The following is an 11928-nucleotide window of genomic DNA, read 5'->3' as shown; positions in this document are numbered from 1 at the left end:
CGTCCTCACTTCCTAACCTCAGTGATGGCTTCTGAGCTCCATCCTGCCTGGCAGTAAACAGCTTCGCTGAATCCTGATGCAGCAAAGCATTCTCCTGACAAACATGACCTCTTCCCTTTGATCATCAGCTCCTGGGAACCCACCAAAGGGAGGAGAGTGGCTCTAAAGGGGACAAAACCCCACTTCTTTCCCTTCTAGCAAGTTTGAAAACCAACCATAAATGCAGGCAGATATGTAGAAAATTAGGGCATGCTATAACTTCTCATCACTTGAGTTCATAAGCAGGAGATTTTAATCATAGCTCTGCGAGCTGCAAATGAAAAATGGAAGTTTTTCTACTATGCATCTATCAATGATTGATTGCACAAGAATATCTCCATCATACTGAGGAGTCTTCACTGAGAATTTTCCCATTGAACAAATAAACATAGAGATAGTGACAGGTATGCCAGACATGGTGGCTCTCATCAGTAATCCCAGAATTTTGCGAGGCCAAGGTGGGTGGATAAGTTGAGGCCAGGAGTTCGATACCAGCATGGGAAATATGGTGAAACCCTGTCTTTACTAAAAACACAAAAAACAGCTCCGCATGGTGATGCCTTCCTGTAATTACAGCTACTTGGGTGGCTGAAGCATGAGAATCTCTTGAACCCAGGAGGCACAGGCTGCAGTATGACAAGATTTTGCCATTGTACACCAGCCTAAAAGTGAGAGAGAAAGAGAGGGGAAAAAAAACTCTATAAAATCACTGAACAAAGTGTAAGGATGTTAATCTTCCCATATCATTAGAATTTTTATATATATTTACATGCATATCTATACATAAAGCTGACCTCCTTATATGTTAAATCAGTTACATGTTGAGTGAAAATAAAGAAATTATTTTCTCTGTTTTAACACTGGAGAGGGGTGCGCATGGTCCAGACATGTCCTGTAGGAGTTGAATGAGGCCTGTTCTGGGAAAGGGGGAAAGGCAGAGTGAGACCCTGGTGCATTTAAGTGGAGTAAGATGGGATCATAGAAAGGTAGCCTGGGCCTGGGCCCAGCAACACTGAGGCTCAGGGGGGTTTCTGCAGGTGAGGGAAGTGGCCCAGAGTGATGAAGGCTAAACTCTCCTGTAACAGCCGAATATCTGGCCAGATCGTGCTGCATCTCAAGATCACTGCCAGCCAGGCCTAAATAGACCCTGTATTAAAGACACCTGGAGTGGACAGGTGTGAGCCTCCAGGCCACAAGGAGCCCCAGAACGAGGTTTGCCCTGGGGCAAGGGTCCAGATCATTGTGGCCAGGACAATTTAAAAGAGCCCCATTTCTTCTGTTCTCAGAGGCTCAAGCAGGTGAAGAACAGATAAGAATTGAACTGAAGTCTCCCTCAAAGGACAGGATCCCACGGTGTTTGTCGTCCCCCTGTCTAAGACTGGAACCAGCCAGCCACCTCTCTCTCCTCTCCATGCCAAGAACCTCTGTTAAGGGCCCTTGGCAAACCCCTCCTCCCTGCTGCCTCCCCACAGTACACTTGCCAAAAATGCCTGCGATGTGGACCTGAGCATTTTGCACAGCAGGCGGTGGAGCAAGGAGGACAAGAGCGGCGGTGTGTCCTGCAGGAGAGTGGGCGTTCACGGGCCCAGGCTGCAGACCAACTCACCTGGAAGCAGGTGGCAGCTGTGCGCCCCCCTCCACGCCACTCGGCTTCCTGGAGCAGCAGCTCCCGCTGCCACTTCCATTTCTTGAGAATAGAATGTGTGAATGCCGGCTTAGGGGGCCAAGGGTGGGGACGGTGGCGACTTCTGGTACTTCTGACCATCTGGCCCAGGTAGCAGCCAGCCCTGCCCGCGCTGCCGCCAGCGGCCCCATCAGCTCCTGTCTCCCCTTCTGCCTGAAGCTCGCCTCCTAGTTCTCACAGTCCGGTGCCTGGCTCCTCAGGGACGCTGGACCAGCTCAGATCTCAGGTCCTGCACCTTCCGGGCTAGCAAACGAGGAGGCCAGGAGAAAAGCTTTCAGTCCCTCCAGAAAGAACAGGACCTTCATACTCCAGGAAGGAGCCGGGCGCCTAGTGAGGGCTGCAGGTAGGAGGAGGTATCCAGGCCAGAGCCTCCGTGGCCTGCGGGGCGCTCGGGGCCATGAGCAGTGTCTCTTGGGCCAGGGCGCCCTCAGGGACTCCCGAACCAGCGCTTCAGCTGCCTCGACCCACGCTGCCCGGTGTGCCCCAGATCGCAGCAGTGGCTTCTCTGGAGGTGGCACTGCCTGCCACCTTTAGCTCTCCCTAATGCAATCATGATTCAAAATCCCTGCTCATCACCGGTGCACAGTTACAGCTGAAAATTGAAGTTATCTAGGAGAGTTCTTTCTTAATAGTACAACTATGTTTTATATAGGAGTTTTTTGGTTAATGTTTCTGTCATTCTTGTTTTGCAATTTCATATGACTGTGCTTCTTTTTTAGGGTAGGTTCCTTGACATTCCTGTATTGTGTTTGGTTTTACCTACGTATTGTGATTTTGGATGTAAATCTGCAACTCTATGTGTACATGTTAAGTTGATGTGAAGTTTAATTAAAATATGAATCAGCCATATCTATCACCAATAAAGTCATGTATGTTTGTTTGCCTCTATTAATATACTCCATTTGTTCATAACTTATCTTGCATATTTCTTTTCTTGGCTGGTGTCAAAAGTTGTTTTATTTTGTTCAGGAGAGTAATCATGTAAATAGTCTTAATTTACCCATGTATTTATGGATGAATCTATATGATGTTTGTGTGAGAAAAACACTCTTGTAATTTGAAGGTAATTTTCTGAAAGGTTTATAAAGCTGTATATCTTTTTTTTTTATAGTTAATAATTTATTGTGTACTTCTTTTTTTTTTTTTATTATACTTTAGGGTTTTAGGGTACATGTGCACAATGTGCAGGTTTGTTACATATATATCCATGTGCCATGTTGATTTCCTGCACCCATTAACTCGTCATTTAGCATTAGGTGTATCTCCTAATGCTGTCCCTCCCCCCTCCCCCCACCCCACAACAGTCCCCGGAGCGTGATGTTCCCCTTCCTGTGTCCATGAGTTCTCATTGTTCAATTCCCACCTATGAGTGAGAACATGCGGTGTTTGGTTTTTTGTCCTTGCGATAGTTTACTGAGAATGATGGTTTAATACCATTTGACCCAGCCATCCCATTACTGGGTATATACCCAAAGGACTATAAATCATGCTGCTATAAAGACACATGCACACGTATGTTTATTGCGGCACTATTCACAATAGCAAAGAGTTGGAACCAACCCAAATGTCCAACAACGATAGACTGGATTAAGAAAATGTGGCACATATACACCATGGAATACTATGCAGCCATAAAAAATGATGAGTTCGTGTCCTTTGTAGGGACATGGATGAAGCTGTATATCTTTTATGTGTCACTTTACAATATTTTAATTGTAATAAAAACATAAAATATACCATTCTAAATCTTTTTAATTGCATAATTTAGTTGTATTACATATATCCACATTGTTATGCAACAAGCTTCTAGAGCTTTTCCATTGCAAAACTAAAATTCAATACTCATTAAACAACAACTGCCCATTTTACCCTCTCCTGATCCCTTGACAAACACATTCTACTTTCTGTTTCTATGATTGGACTACTTAAGATAGCTCATAGGTGGAATGATACACTCACTGTCACTTTGTTTCCTGGCATATTACACTTAGCATCACGTCCTAAAGGTTCATTGTTATTGTAGCATGTGATAAAATTTCCATTTTAAATCATATTTTATTGTGTGTGTGTGTACATATATATATATATATATATATATATAATATTTTCTTTACCTATTTGTCTGTTAAGGGACACTCAAGTAGCTTCTACCTTTTGGATTTTTAGAATAATTCTGTTATAAACATGGGTGTGCAAATGTTTCTTTCAAGTCCTGCTTTGCACATTCAATAGATATCCAGAAATGGGGTTGCCAGATCATCTGATAATTCCATTTTTAAAACGAAGGAAGATTCAGTCCCGTTACCTCCCTAAGGTCAGAAAAGTCAGAGCCCTCAGAGATGCACTTGCAATGTGGCAGCCACTGGCCACAGGGGCTAGTGAGCACCTGTATTGTGCACAGTATGAACTGAGATACGCTGGAGAAAAATACAAGAAAGTAAAGATTTATATATGTATTTATAAATATATATATACATATATATTTCTTTAATAATTTAATTCTGATATGTTAAACTATTTTGGATATATTGGTTTAAGTTATTAAAATCAATTTCACTCATTTTTCTTTTTCTTTATATTGCTACTAGAAAATTTTAATTGACACAAGTGGTTTACATTTAACTTCTATTGGACATTGCTAAAATAGAGGATTGCCTATTTTCAAAGCTCAGGCTGCCTTAAAAGCCAAGAGGACAGAAAGGTTGTAAAATCTAAAATATAAAAATAATTGTTATTATCCAGGTGCAGTGGCTCACGCCTGTAATTTCAGCACTTTGGGAGGCCGAGGTGAGCAGATCATTTGAGCTCAGGAGTTTGAAACCATCCTGGTCAAGATGGCGAAACCTTGTCTACCAAAAATACAAAAATTAGCCAGGCGATTGGGAGGCTGAGGTGGGTGGACCACGAGTTCAGGCAATCGAGACCATCCTGGCTAACATGGTGAAACCCCATCTCTACTAAAAAATACAAAAAATTAGCCGGGCATGGTGGTGGGCGCCTATAGTCCCAGCTACTCGGGAGGCTGAGGCAGGAGAATTGTTTGAACCTCGGGAGCCAAGTTTGCTATGAGCCAAGATCACAACACTATACTCCAGCCTAGGTGACAGAGTGACAGTCTGTCTCAAAAAAAATAAAAATAATTGTCATTATATTGTTTTCATTTTGAATACACACACACACACACACACACACAACCTCCCTTCCACACACACATACAGAGTAAAGGAGAGAAAGAGAGAAGCACAGATAGGATCTTTCTGTGTCACCTAGGCTGGAGTGCAGTTGCCTGATCTCAGCTCACTGCAGCCTCTACCTCCCATTCTCAAGTGACCCTCCCACCTCAGCCTCCCAAGTAGCTGGGACCACAGACACGTGCAACCATGTCTGGCTAATATTTTCATTTTTTTATGTAGAAAAGCATGGTGCTCACACTATGTTGCCAAGGCAGGTCTTGAACTCCTGGTTTCAAGAGCTCCTCCCCACTCAGCTTACTAAAGTGCTGAGATTACAGGTGAGATCCACCATGCCCAGACACACACATATATATAATTTATAAATAAAAACCTTATATACAAGGTTAAATGCAAATGTCTCACAGTGAGGGCCTGGCTTCAGCATAAGGAGGAAGTCCTGCCTAAAAAGGGCTGCAGGTTGGAACATTTCACTCGGTCCTCATTTGGCTACAAGTTGGTTGAAATCTTCTGTCACTCAGGACACGAAGAGGCAGGGCCTGGAGCCCTATTATCCAGTCACTGGTGCTGGGGTAAAAACTGTCTTAAAACAATTATTTTAATGCTTAGCAATGCTAATTTTTGGTGATAAACTTAACATTACTTAATATAACAAGAGTTTAAGACTTTAGATTAAAAAATTAAAATTATGAAACACATACTTCCTCTAATTTTTGAGGGGGATTTCAAATACCTATGTTATATATTGAAACCTTCTGTTTCTGTAAGCCCTACCCTTAAGTCAAAACAACCTGGATGTTATTGTGAACAGGTTCTTAGCATAAATCTAATCCTTAGGCAAATTTATATAGTGATTTCAATTGTCCTACACGTTCCTTTCCTTTGTTAAGGGTCTGGGTTTAGGAAGTAACAGTGCAGGGATTCACCATCTTCAGCTATCTGAGACATAGTTTCTATTCATAAGTCCCTCTTAAATGTTTCTTTCTGAGAAACTTGATTTCTCAGCCTCTTTCTTCAACCTCTCAACTCCTTTGACCTTTAAGGTAGGCTTACATATACCTACTTATGACAGAACAATGTCATATATGTACAGTCTGTCCATTACTAGAACATTGTTATGTGTTTCATTACTGTAATGTGTAGCACAAGTATAGGTTTGTACATGAATAGTATACTTTATATGGCCACTTTCTATTACACATCACTAAAATACATGTTCCGTAAGTGCTCACTTAACATCATTGATAGGTTCTTGGAAACTGACTTTAAGTGACTGAAAATACTATATACCATAAGAAATTAACTCTTGTTTATATCAATTAGCCAATGGTAAATTTGGTTTCATTATATAGTACATTGTTTTACTTAAAGCCATAGTTTCTAAGAACCTATTAACAAAGTGAGAACATACTTTAATATTATAGTATGGAGTACATTACAGTGTTACACTATTATAGTATGTTATTGGAGTCTTAGCAGTTGGCGGTATAATGTGTTTCAGTTTCCCCCAAGATTACACAATTATTCAGACCAACCAACAACAACCTCCTTTGGGAACCAGGAGCATCTCAGCCTCTTGATACTACAAAGCCTTCCCCTGATGTCTCCTGTTTGTTCTCTCTGCTCCCAAGTGCAATCCTTTGTGGGTCTGTATACCTTACATAGTTCCCTCCTTCCATGATTATCTGTAATGAATAACTGCTACCAATGTCATCTGTTGCATGATTGGTGCCATAGTTTTAATTGTTCCAGTAGCCCTAGGATGGTAATTTCTCCTTCAACAACGGGGTAAAGGGGGAGACTAATCAAACAATTCACAACACAAACTGGATTAACCACCCATGACTGAGGACATCTGCTCAACTTTAACTGCTTTGGGCCTACTGGTTTCATGATACATTAAAAGTCACCTCAGTCAGAGCCACGAGTTGATGGTGGGCTTTTGCTTTGGTCTAAATAGCAATTTGTGGCCTTTATCATGAGTTGCCTTCCCTGCCCACACTAAAGCACTCATCACCTAGACATAAATGGTCAATTGACTCTCCTCCAGTATGATGTGTCATCAGGTTTAGCCTGTGTTTGGCAGGCAGTTTGCAAAACACTTGCCTGTCAAGTCAGTCAAAAGACAGAACCTTGATCAGTCAGTACTTCACTCCTGGTTACCAAGAGTCTGGCTATATCTCTGTGGTCACTTCATCTGGTCTGGTTATCATTACTAAATGCCTGGGTAGTCATCTGAACACTGTTTATTATTGCATACTCTCAGGACAGGCCCAGGGATGGTCTTTTGTAAAACTGCAGAAACAAGAGACTTTTACTTTGGGGAGAATTATACATGTCACTCAGTTGCTCTAACAAGTGCTATTATCATGCAAGCAAGAGTAGCAGCCTTGTCTTTTCTGCACTGCTGCTTCCTTTGCTGCTATCACATGCACTCTCATGATGAGGTGCACATTCCTTGTGCCTTATGGTTCAGGCACTGATGAGTAATAAAAAGGAAAAAGAGCATTTAATATTAGCCCCTCCCAAAACATAAGGGGTAATTATCTCACTGTAAAACCCCTACCCATTGGGTGGGCTTTCAGCACTGCTGCTTACCAGTATGCCAAAGGTGCATTCTTAGGATCAGGAGTTTGATGGACTCAAACAAAATTACCATAGTGCATACCGATGCTAATCCCAGTGAGATGGAGTGGCAGTAAATGCCTTCATCAAAAGAGAAGACAGATCACAAGTAAACAAATAATGATACAACTCAAAAAACTAGAAGAGCTTATCCCAAAGTTACCAGATGATGAATTTTTTTTTTTTTTTGAGACGGAGTCTTCCTCTGTCGCCCAGGCTGGAGGGCAGTGGTGCGATCTCGGCTCACTGCAAGCTCCGCCTCCTGGGTTCACACCATTCTCCTGCCTCAGCCTCCCGAGTAGCTAGGACTACAGGGGCCCGCCACCACGCCCAGCTAATTTTTTGTATTTTTAGTCGAGACAGGGTTTCACTGTGTTAGCCAGGATGGTCTCGATCTTCTGACCTCGCGATCCACCTGCCTTGGCCTCCCAAAGTGCTGGGATTACAGGCGTGAGCCACCGCACCCGGCCAGATGATGAAATTAATAAAAAAAGAACAGAAATAAATATAATGGAGACAAAGAAAACAACAGAAAATGAAGAAAAAAAGTAAGACTTTGTTTTTCTAAAATGTAAAATTGACATGTTTTTAGCCAGACTAAAAAAAAATCCTCAAATAAATAAAATCAGAATTAAAGAGGAGAAATTACAACTGGTAAAACAGAAATACAAAAGGTGATAAAACTGCTATGTACATAGACACCTATGTACAATTATATCCCAACAAATTGAATAAGGTAAAAGGCATGAATAAATTTCTAGACATGTACAACCTACCAAGACTGAAACATAAAGAAATAAAAAATGAATAAATCAGTAACGAGTAAGGAGTTTAGATCTGATGACTTTACTGCTGAATGTTACCAGACATTTAAAAAGAACCAAATCTTTGAAAAAAAAACTGAAGAAGGAGGAATACTTCCAAACTCATTTTATGAAGCCAGAATTACCTTGATACCAAAGCCGAGATGTACATTACAAGAAAAAAAAATTACAGGCCAATATCCCTAATGAACATAGATGCAAAATTACCCACAAAGCAAATGAAATTCAAAAGCACTTTAAATGGATCATTTACTATGATCAAGTTGGATTTATTCCTGGGATGCAAGAATATTTCAATATGTAGAAATCTATATATGCCACAAACTTTATTTACACAACAAAAAGATTAAAAATCATGACTTTTTATGCATGACTAAAATTCTTTTGATAAAATTTAAAATCCATTCCTAATAAAATTTATAACAAATTAAGTACAGAAAAATAAACCTCACAATACAGAGATACATATTTATTAGCTATAGGACAAGCCCACAGCTAACATTATAGTCAATGGTAAAATGTTGGAATGTTTTTTTCTAAGATTTATTCTAAGATAAAGATTCTCAGTCTCACTACTTCCTTCAACATAGTACTAGATCCTACTCAGAATATTAGACAAGAGAAAAAAAGGGCATTTAAAGGAGAAAGAACAAGGTCTTATTTTCATAGAGATTAATGCCCAGGTTTTTACAGATTAGATTTAACAGCATAAAATCTGATACCATCCAGGAATCAAAGGAACTGTCCCTGAGGACATAGGACTTTAGGGACATCAATTATTAACAGGCTGCATGAAAGTAGAAATGCTCCTGGATGTTTCCATTGTCTACACTTAAGTTTCAACAGATCAGCCCCAGCAAGTAAAGGCACATCCCTGACTCCTGTGGGTGATGAGCTTTTCGCCCAAAGCAGAGATGTGAAACCTGATAGGTTTCAAAGACCCCCCAAGTGCTCCATCCCTTGAAAGTCACTCCCACAAAGCTGGAGCACCTGTTCCTGAGGGATCAGGTCATCATCTGTATCTTTGAGATACTGGCCAGTCAGTCCTCAGTTGACATGAGACCAATGATTTTAAGTATAAAATGCCTAAACCATCATACACTTTAGGTAGATATTTGGGGGTCTGCTCACCTAAATAGGTTGGTGAAATGTCACACCAGACACATGGCTGGGAATTGGGGTTTTCTCCTCTGCTCTTAGCAGCACCTTGGTAACCCAATGATTTCCCTCCCTCATGCCTCCACGTCCACATCTGCGAAAACGGCACTGGTGAGGGTGACGTGTGCACGATGCCCCAGCCCATCGTCACTCCCTGCAAAGCTCTGAACTTGTGCATCCCCAGGCCACGCGGTGGGTGTCTTTCAAAGGCGGCTGAACTTGTGCTCTGCTTGAAGAAAGCGGAGGGCAGCAGCACAGTGGATAGCGTCTGGGACCTCAGGCCAGTTCTCACAGCCGCTTAGGAAAGCAGGCGGCTCCAGGGGCTGGAGGAGGCGCGATGCTCTGGAAAGACCCCGGGTGTGGGTGGTACAGAAAATCGAGCTGAGCAGCGGGAAGGCGGTGAATGAGGACCAGACACTCCCGATTTGGGCAAAGGCGGGGTGCACTTCGCAGCAAGGCACCCTCCTCACTGCCCAACTCAGACCTGCCCCTCAAGTTCCTCTCCTGACTCAATCCCCTTGGCGAGGGTTTAGCTCGGAATCAATGGCCAGCAAAGTTTGGTAAGTGAAGAGGCCTACATCGACCTGCCCCTCCCTCCAGAGCTGCGCCCTGTCTTAGCACCTGTCTCAATCCGTGATTGTGGTCCCGCAGCCCCGCCACCCACCGCCCTGAACCCGCGACGAGACTACAACTCCCAGAAGCAGCTGCGAGGTGCACAGCCCTACCCCTTCTGCAAAGCTGCGCACACCCCCAACCCGGAGCAAGCTGGCATCGTAGACCCTCCGCCCTGCGACTCCCTGCACCGCCCTTCAACACACAGAAGCAGATTCACTCTGCGGAGGGAAGATTGGCTGTTCCCAAATCTCTCCCGCTTGGGAAGACAGTGGAGTTAGGGCGACTAGTTTCACCTTGTAATTGTGACAGCCCACCTTCACGAGCTGCGGATGTCGCGGTTGTGATGTCCGAAGTTTGATTTCTCGCATACCAACAAAAGGGCCGGTTGACTCTCACTGCCTGCGCAGCAGGGTTGCCAAGGTAACCCTCCTCAGGCAGGCTTTGGGCCCGCCCCGCCCCTTTTCTCGCCCGCCCCTTTTCTCGCCCCGCCTCTGCCTCAGCCCCGCCCCCCTCCTTCCTTTCCCCCCTTGATACGCCCTTTTAGACATGCGCAGTGCAGTCGTTTCTAGGGGTGGGGATAACTGTCCCCCCTCTCCCTTCCTTCAGACATGCGCAGTGCGGCCCATCCCAGGAGTGGGGCTTACGGCCCCGCCCTCTCAGACATGCTCAGTGCAGCCCCTCTTTAGGTGTGGGGTAATGGCCGTGGACCCGGCAGTCCTCAGGCTTCTTGGGATTACCTCGAGAAGCCCCCTCGTAAATATCTGAAACCCTCAGTTCACTGCCAGAAATGAAAAACATCCTGTCCCTAGTCACCTGCCATTTGCCTTTTCAAAACCATCATTTCCTCTGTTCTCTGGTTGTCCAAATCCTCCTTTGCACCCCAGGACCACCTCTTGGACCCCTGGGCTCGCAGTAGGGCCTGCACCTGGATCGGGCCTCTCACGGGGACGCTCCTGCCACTGTAATAAAGAGGAGAAAACTCCCCAGGGGAAAAGGCTGACCCTGCTGCATCCAGTCAGGCAAAAGCCACAGGGAAGGGACCCTCTCAGCCGCTTTGGGAGCCACATCCAGCACTTCTCTGACCCCACCTAGGCTGCTTCCCAGGCCTTGGGGTCCTAGTGTGGACCTCCTGGCCGTGATTAATGCAGGTCAACAAGACCAGAGCGCCCGTTGGTCCCTCCCAACACATTCGGGAAGTTTGTGTGGTGAGGTCAGGGACAGTGTTTGCGTTTCTGTCCTGAATAAGGCTCCCTTGGAAAATATTTTAATATCTCTTTCTAAATATTATCCCTTGTGGACCACTTTTTAAATAGTTTGCTGATAGAACGAAACAGTGACCGTTCTCTTAATTCATGTTTCCATTAAGTTTTTCAGATTAAGTACTCCACGACTACACGCTTCTGAAACTGTCATAGACACAGCCACAGCTCCGTTCAGGGCAGACGCACAAAAGCAGAATCTCCGTGGGGCATCTTTCTGGAGCATCAATATTACTGCAGGATTTGGATTAAACAAACTTAATTCGCAAGGAAAAAAATGGAACATTTAAGACAACGCTGGAAAGTCATCTGCCTTCAATAACCATCATCTCTGCCTCATATGTCAGACTTTCTCCAAGACAAAAATCCTACAGATAACTTATTTCCATTCTTATAAATAGTAAAAATAATAAATCATATCAAGTCAATTGAAAGTGCTGCCCTGCTAGTTTCCTAAATCACAATATGGCCTTGGAATGGCTTCGTTTGTATTTCTGCGGGGGGCTTGTGGACCTTCGGATATAAAAATTTAG

General features: G+C 43.6%; 2 long non-coding RNA genes across 2 annotated transcripts; one reads left to right on the top strand and one right to left on the bottom strand.

Annotated features, from left to right (window-relative positions):
- Positions 1–269: 269 nt before the first annotated feature.
- LOC129457757 (uncharacterized) lies at positions 270–10559 on the bottom strand. The gene is made up of 3 exons (XR_008649361.1): positions 10451–10559; positions 1646–1966; positions 270–701 (listed from the first exon to the last, which is right to left on the bottom strand). It is a non-coding gene; the product is annotated as an uncharacterized lncRNA (long non-coding RNA).
- LOC129457758 (uncharacterized) lies at positions 9608–11725 on the top strand. The gene is made up of 3 exons (XR_008649362.2): positions 9608–9713; positions 10124–10556; positions 11503–11725. It is a non-coding gene; the product is annotated as an uncharacterized lncRNA (long non-coding RNA).
- The last annotated feature ends 203 nt before the right edge of the window (positions 11726–11928 follow it).

The sequence above is a fragment of the Symphalangus syndactylus genome, chromosome 11 (assembly GCF_028878055.3).
Source record: "Symphalangus syndactylus isolate Jambi chromosome 11, NHGRI_mSymSyn1-v2.1_pri, whole genome shotgun sequence".
NCBI classification, from domain to species: Eukaryota; Metazoa; Chordata; class Mammalia; order Primates; family Hylobatidae; genus Symphalangus; species Symphalangus syndactylus.
Note: the sequence above shows the minus strand (reverse complement) of the source record. Positions and strands in the feature narration are given on the sequence as shown.